Consider the following 9,001-nt stretch of genomic DNA (forward strand, 5'->3'; position numbering starts at 1 on the left):
TCAGATCGGTAAGCCCTTCTTGAAGCAAAAAGAAAAAAAAGGATTGGTGTCGGTTGAACTATTTTGAAGTATATAGGGGGCTTCACTGTCAGGTGAAAAGAAGCGGCTGGCAACTATCGGAGGACACATGTGTTGTCTACTCCCTCCCAAGAACAACAAGTGGGTGTTGGCAGTGACAAGAATATATATATATACATGATATCGTCTCTCTCCGGGTGGAAACCTCATATGTCCAAAACAGTTACTTTTCAGGATTCAAATTCAAAAATAGCAAAAGTAGCAGATCGACAAGCTCGAAACGCGGCGCTACTTCTGATGCTTTTGAGTGACGCTGCAGTATGATCAAGTAGGGCATTAATTTGCGCAAAAAGTTAAATTACGGAGATAAGGTTTCTGCCCGACAGCAACAATGTACAATTCCGGAGAAATAAAAGAAAAACAACCAAACAGTTGTAGTGTAGTGAGCGTACTTCATGAGAGACACTTCCGCCCCCACACACAAAAGCCTTTGAAACTATGACAAGCTATAGCTTGAACTTTCAAGCATGAGCTGCTCCTGTCCTGTAACCATGGTAACCATCTGAAGTCCCTGTTGAGATGTATAGCGCTTCTCCAGAGGAAGCGATTCAAGTAGGAACAACCAAGGACAAGAGACTGAGGACAGACGGAATGAGAGCTTCTCATCCTCTCTGTGTGACAGAGCTGTGCTGCTGACAATCCTACAACTCAACGGGCATTGCACATACCATTGCTGTCAGTCAGACACCGTGCCCATATTTTTCAACTTTTTATGTTTTTTTTTGTGAATTAATGTCGTACTTCATCATACAAGAGTGTTGCGCAAAAGTTGCAAAAATAGCGAAAGAAAGTGAAAGAGGTTAAGTCTGCCTGTGTTTTTGAAAAAGTACTGAATAACTAACCACTAATAACTGCTGTACATTGCATCCATTGGAACACAGGATATTTTTGCCATTTCCTGAAAAGTAACTGTTTTGGACGGACAGCAACGATACATAACGCCCAGGATTCTAACCTAGGCTAGGTATCCCGTGTGAGAATGGACACTAACGCCAAACATACGGTTTTTGGTGTTGCATGCCGTAAAAAGCAGATACAAGCTCACAACGTGTCACAACCGTGACGCGCTGTGAGCTTGTGGACCTGCTATTTACAGAGAACAACACCGGCACACAACGAAGTATTGAGGTGGGATCTCAGAGGAGCAAGGCACTTAAGTAATGAAGACAGACCAGTCTCAGTGTTGCCAGATGGGAAATGTTGAAATATCGTACCGGAGGCTTAAAAGTATTATATTTGAAAGAAAACTATCGTACACAGCCAAAAAAGAGAAATCACACATGTAAATATGTATTTTCACAAACAAATGCGTATTTCGTGTAAGAAACAACCTTGTTTGAGAGTCCTACGTGACAAAAACGCATCACACATGCTGCGTGGAAGCAGGCGACTTCCTGGACCTTAAATAAATAAAAGTAGTGAAAAAAACTGGACTGGAAAGACGCGACCGGTGTTTTTAATGCCTCCAAGTACAGATCTATGGTCAGATTTCCTGACTTATTTTGAAAAGCCAAATTGGATCCCAAATCAGCAGCCAGGGAATTTAGTAAATTCACACACTTTTTTGTGATATGGCGAAATTATCGTACATTTTGGCATTTTTGGAATTATTGATCGTACATCGTGCAGAGGGTAAAATGATAGTACAATTACGATAATTATCGTACATCTGGCAACACTGACCAGTCTGCATGTTCACTATTTATTTAGCACAAAGTTACAACATTGGTTCTAGGTCTAATCTAGCAAGCTCCTTTGATGAGTTTCAGCTTATATACCCTCATTATTTCCCCATCCAGGCAGACAGAATCAAGTTTATTCTTACCCACCAATCACAAGGTGTTTTAATCTGCATCCATCCTCAGCATCCATGTTGCTATCATAATATGTCCTAGTATGTCCTTATCTTTATTCAACCCATTAAGACCGGGAACGCATCTGTGTCATTTTAAGATTTCTTTGGCTATTCAAAAATAGCAGATCTACAAGCTCATAGCGCGGCACCGAGTGCCGCGCTATGAGCTTGTAGATATTCCCTTTTTTTTTTTAATCTTGAACATTTGTGCGAAGATTTGAATATATATATATTTTAAAGGGAACATTTTTGACTCAAATCTTTGCTTCTGGGGGTCCCTATTACAAAACATTTTGTGATGGAGGTCTGCAGCCAAATACATACAATTTTGGGGGTCCTTGACATGGAAAAGTTTGAGAACCACTGATATAGAAACAAGTTTTTTTTTTTTACTGTAGGATTTAGAAGACATTTGTTGAACCCCCAGAAGCAAAGATTTGAGTAAAAGAAATCGCTTAAAAAAATTATATATATAGGGCATTGCACATACCATTGCTGTCAGTCAGACACCGTGCCCATATTTTTCAACTTTTTATGTTTTGTGAATTAATGTCGTACTTCATCATACAAGAGTGTTGCGCAAAAGTTGCAAAAATAGCGAAAGAAAGTGAAAGAGGTTAAGTCTGCCTGTGTTTTTGAAAAAGTACTGAATAACTAACCACTAATAACTGCTGTACATTGCATCCATTGGAACACAGGATATTTTTGCCATTTCCTGAAAAGTAACTGTTTTGGACGGACAGCAACGATACATAACGCCCAGGATTCTAACCTAGGCTAGGTATCCCGTGTGAGAATGGACACTAACGCCAAACATACGGTTTTTGGTGTTGCATGCCGTAAAAAGCAGATATACAAGCTCACAACGTGTCACAACCGTGACGCGCTGTGAGCTTTGTGGACCTGCTATTTACAGAGAACAACACCGGCACACAACGAAGTATTGAGGTGGGATCTCAGAGGAGCAAGGCACTTAAGTAATGAAGACAGACCAGTCTCAATGTTGCCAGATGGGAAATGTTGAAATATCGTACCGGAGGCTTAAAAGTATTATATTTGAAAGGAAACTATCGTACACAGCCAAAAAAGAGAAATCACACAACCTTGTTTGAGAGTGCTACGTGACAAAAACGCATCACACATGCTGCGTGGAAGCAGGCGACTTCCTGGACCTTAAATAAATAAAAGTAGTGAAAAAAACTGGACTGGAAAGACGCGACCGGTGTTTTTAATGCCTCCAAGTGCAGATCTATGGTCAGATTTCCTGATTTCCTGACTTATTTTGAAAAGCCAAATCGGATCCCGAATCAGCAGCCAGGGAATTTAGTAAATTCACACACTTTTTTGTGATATGGCAAAATTATCGTACATTTGGGCATTTTTGGAATTATTGATCGTACATCGTGCAGAGGGTAAAATGATAGTACAATTACGATAATTATCGTACATCTGGCAACACTGACCAGTCTGCATGTTCACTATTTATTTAGCACAAAGTTACAACATTGGTTCTAGGTCTAATCTAGCAAGCTCCTTTGATGAGTTTCAGCTTATATACCCTCATTATTTCCCCATCCAGGCAGACAGAATCAAGTTTATTCTTACCCACCAATCACAAGGTGTTTTAATCTGCATCCATCCTCAGCATCCATGTTGCTATCATAATATGTCCTAGTATGTCCTTATCTTTATTCAACCCATTAAGACCGGGAACGCATCTGTGTCATTTTAAGATTTCTTTGGCTATTCAAAAATAGCAGATCTACAAGCTCATAGCGCGGCACCGAGTGCCGCGCTATGAGCTTGTAGATATTCATTTTTTTTTTAAATCTTGAACATTTGTGCGAAGATTTGAATATATATATATTTTAAAGGGAACATTTTTGAATCAAATCTTTGCTTCTGGGGGTCCCTATTACAAAACATTTTGTGATGGAGGTCCGCAGCCAAATACATACAATTTTGGGGGTCCTTGACATGGAAAAGTTTGAGAACCACTGATATAGAAACAAGTTATTTTTTTTTACTGTAGGATTTAGAAGACATTTGTTGAACCCCCAGAAGCAAATATTTGAGTTAAAATCGCTTAAAAAAATTATATATATTCAAAAAGATTTGCACAAACTTTCACAATGTTTTTAAAAAATATTTTTGAACAATCAAAAAAATCAAAAAATGACACAGATTCTTTCCCGGTCTAAATAGATTAAACAGAGACCTTTAGTGACCAGTACACATAAGTGTCCAGTCGCTGGTCAGTGTGCCCCTGCCAGATATCATTATGTGTCATCTTGTTGCATTACTCTTAATATAGCAGTTGAAGCAGACAGTAATGAAGCAATACTAGATTCTAGTCTGTCTGACCGACCAATAAACATATGTCTGAGTATTTACTCAAATACATACACACTATGTACAATATGAATCGTGCATCACCGCATAGTATAGAAATTCCCTGACAGCATAAATCAGGCTTAATACGGAATCCCCCCTTGGACGGGGGGAGATAAAGTGGTGGAAAGAGTACTCACATGTTTTACTTAAGTAAAAGTATCAATACGGCAATGTAGAAGTACTCTGTTACAAGTAAAAGTCTGGAATTCAAAGTTTACTTGTGTAAAAGTACAAAAGTGTTGGTATCAAAATGTACTTAAAGTAGAAGTAAGAGTATATATATATGTAGATCTGCTATTTTCAAATAGCCTATGTGTAAAATAGGGCTACAGTGGTTAATGTATGTTTTATGATGTAATAATGTATATCCGCAAAGTAACTAAAGTTTTCAAATCTTTGTAGTGGAGTAAAAGTACAATATTTGCCTCTGAGATGTAGTGGAGTAGATGTAAAAGTATAGACAATTGGAAATACTCCAGTAAAGTAAAAGTATCTCAAGATTGTACTTAAGTACAGTACTTGAGTAAATGTACTTAGTTACTTTACACCACTGGGGAGATATTAGGCTTTTGGTCTTGCGAGGTTCTGAGACACTACTGCTACACATGAACCAAACAGCAGTTTCTCTATCTAATAACACTCTCTGGGGGATTGATTCTGAGTTCTGACCCGCATATATGGGGACTGCCACGGCATCCTCAGGGCTGGCTGCAGTAACAGCTGAGATCATTACACCAATTAGATGAACTTAGATCACAACTTGGCTGAGACTGTGTGAAGAAGAGCTAGGGACCCATGGCAGGCATCGGGGGGGGGGGGGACAAGGATGGGGTTGAACAAAAGTGTTTTGAAGTAGAGCAGAGAGGAGTCAGTCATTCCATACACACTGTGTGAGCGAGACCTAAGTACTGCCACCAAGGACAGCCGCATTGTTGGCCAGCTCTGGAATGTGTGAGAGATCAGCTATAATTAACTGTTTTTGTCCTGGTAATTACACAGCCATATGTCCAAGTATATGGCATGGCCTTCAGCTGACAGTCTCGCAATGTCACATTGATGAGTTTAAAGGTGTTGTAAGCGATTCATTCATCTATGTATTTTGTTAAAATAAGTCTATATCGTGATAGTAATCATTGCTATAGTGTTTGTTCAGTAACAGGCGTCTATCCGTCTATACAGATTTTTAGTAAATAGAAAATACCTTTTTAGACATAGGGATTCAATTTCATCTAATTAAGAGAGAGATCATGCAGGATACAGGATATGCAAGTGAAATTGGAAGTGATGAAACTAAACAATTTGCAGACAAAATTGGAACTGGAACACATAACTGATAAATGGGTTCTCGCTCCTGATTGGATGAAATTGGCAAACCACCTGAATTATCTTTTTTCTGTTTACTAAAACGCAATAATAACTATCAGAATATAGAGCTTTATCTTTTTAACTAAAGACTTTTTGTTATAACCCAAGAAAATATCACCTTTAAGGAAACTAGAGTTCGGGCCGCTACACGGCCCTCACGCCTACGTCACACCCCCGATCCGACCAATATGTCCGAGTTATAGAGTCGTGGACTTTGTCAGAGTGCCCGTTGTACCCGTCTGTCTGTGTTTCTTTTGTGCCCACTGCCCATATATGGAGATCTCTGTATCTGTCTGTATACCCGTGTCCCTTTTATGCACATATATGGAGATCTCTGATGTCATTAATATATGCCCATACCTGGCATTGGCATACCCATATATGGACATATCGGTCGGATTGGCGGTTCTGGACAAGCGCGCATGCGAACGACTCGGCGGCAGGCATCGCACTCCCTCGAGTCCTTGCCGATGCACGTGCCGGGTTTGAAGTCGGTCGGTCCCATATATGCACAAGACCATATATGGGCATAGGGGGTGAGTTTATGGTTATGTCTGAGTCATAGTGACATGCCTATATGTGCATATGGGGTTGAGGTTTGTTTATGGTTATGTCGAGTCATAGTGACATGACATGGGCGCATCGGGTTTGTTTATGGTTATGTCTGAGTCAGAGTGACGTGGCCGTGGTCCTGCCTATATATGGGCGTATCGGGTTTGTTTATGGTTATGTCTGAGTCAGAGTGACGTGGCTGTGGTCCTGCCTATATTTGGCCGTATCGGGTTTGTTTATGGTTATGTCTGAGTCATAGTGACATGACATGGGCGCATCGGGTTTGTTTATGGTTATGTCTGAGTCAGAGTGACGTGGCCGTGGTCCTGCCTATATATGGGCACATCGGGTTTGTTTATGGTTATGTCTGAGTCAAAGTGACGCACGCGGCTGTGGTCCGCCGGCCACCCCGGCCGGCCCTCCCAGTCGCCAATTGTAATAAACTAAAGAATGACAATATCAGCTACTTTTAATGAGTCTTTAGGCCCTATGGTGGATACGAGCACACAGATTAACTGCTTCAGTGTGCCTATATCCCCATTTCATCCTCTTTTGTTTATTTTAGCTTGAACAAAGATAACTTCAGAGAAACAACTCGCGAGGACGAGGTATTTCCTTTACAATAGAGCACCGAAGTCTGACGTAATTTACACATCCTAGGTTTGTTTACCTGGTTCGCGGTTTTCCACCCCCATTCTGAATCCCATAGACGTATTTAATGTCGCGTCAAATAAGAACTGAGTTCCAAAAATAAACAAATGACACAGACGGTTTTACTCTTATGGATATGAAGCATCAACTGACGGTGAGAAAACGATAATGTTACTTCCGCCGAATTGGTTAAATTTTCGCCAGAAACAGACTGTATCAAATATAAGTGACTGACTATCATAAACGATACAGAACCTCCTCCCTGACAATATCGCCGAGACAGTTTGTTTATTTTTGGACCACAATTCTTATATGAGACGATTGATGACCCAATGTTATTCTCCATAGCGAAATTACTTTACGAACCTGGGGATGAACGAGTGACGTCAGGACTTCTGTACTCTATGGTGGGATTGAATTGCACCACACGTTTCCCTGGACACCCTGGGGAGTGTGCGAGATTAGGTGTAAAGGAAGACAGATCAAACAGAGAAGTTTTAGTTCCTGCTGTTAACAGATAACAAAGTTTTGGGGCTGCTGAGGGGTTCACTCAGCGAACAGGAGGAGGTTTAAGAAAACACCTCACACAAACATCCAGGAGATTGATCACGTTTTGGTCAGCGTGGACACGCATGGCAACATCGGAGACTAGTAGAGCCAGACTGATAGATCGGTTTAGCCGATACATTGGCCACTATATTTGACTTTTTCATCGGCACTATGCAGCCCATGTGTCCAGATCTTTTTTTTTACTTTTCTAAAATAGCAGGTCTGAGCTTGTAGATCAGCTATTTTTTAATGTTTTTGAATAGGGCTTAAAGGACCACTTCACCCATTTAACCTTATATCTTCAATTGGTCCTCACTAATGCTCATTATAAGATGGTATAATTCATGTCAGTCTATGTCTATGTCAGAAGGAAATGTTTGGATCGGGGGGAGTCTGGTGCAGCGCTCAGGTCCTGGACCTGGTGAGACGAAGGAGGAGCCCGGCCAGGAGACAACCCACAGAGCCTAGTCCCTCCACGTGCCAGAGCCTCCCCCAGTCCCGGCAGAGTAGTTCCAGAGAAGCGGAGTGAGTGGCCCTGTCTTTCCCTAAGAGTACTGACTGTGGGTAGCTACTGGGACGTCAGGTCACCTGGGCGAGGGCCGAGGGTGTATGTTGTTGCGAGACCCCCTAAGGGCCCCGAACCCCCTGTTGGAGACCCATGGTGTATGACTCCAAAATCTCAAGTACCCCTGGATCGGCATCACCCCCATAAATCTGTCATGGGTCGAGCTCTGGTGGAGAGCATTCAGCTTCAGTCACATTCACAGACAAATACAGTGTTTAAAGCTATCCCAATGAGCCTTGACCCCAGGTTCATGTACACTGGTGGGGGAATACATCTCAAGACCTTGGTGGAAACACCAACAATTCTCATGGACACATGTACCGTGAAAACTGATTCCACAAAAGCACACACACCCGCTCCAGATGTGCAAACATGAGGGAAAACTCTAGCGAACCCAATACAGAGGAAATTGAGGATATATAAATATACATACTGCTCACAAACATGTCTCTTGCCCTTAGAATAAACAAAAACCCAGTGGTGTAAAGTAACTAAGTACATTTACTCAAGTACTGTACAATTTTGAGGTATTTTTGGGCGGTGAAACCGCCCCTATAAGTGAGATTTGGAAAAATGTACAAATATCTTGGGCAGTGAAACCGGCACTAAAAGTGAGGTTTGGAAATTTGTACAATTATCCTGCGCTGTGATTGGCCAATCACAATCTATTCAGGACTGTGATTGGCCAGTGTCACATGACACATGTGCATAGCCCTATATAAGCAACCATAACTTTACAAAAACCATCAATTTGTTTTTGTAAAGTTATGGTTTCGTCCATCATAAAGAGTGTTTCAATAAATGTATTTATCTTTTGTACATGATTGGTTGACTCCATTCAGTATTGTGATTAGCTAGCAAGACACCGCCCACTTCACACAGGGTGTGATTTTTTACTTTAGTGGAGTATTTTCTATACTTTTACTTCTACTCTACATCTCTGAAGAATACATTGTACTTTTACTCCACAATTTTTTTTTGGAAACTTTAGT

Source organism: Gymnoscopelus braueri, assembly GCF_963280865.1.
Source record: "Gymnoscopelus braueri genome assembly, chromosome: 3".
NCBI classification, from domain to species: Eukaryota; Metazoa; Chordata; class Actinopteri; order Myctophiformes; family Myctophidae; genus Gymnoscopelus; species Gymnoscopelus braueri.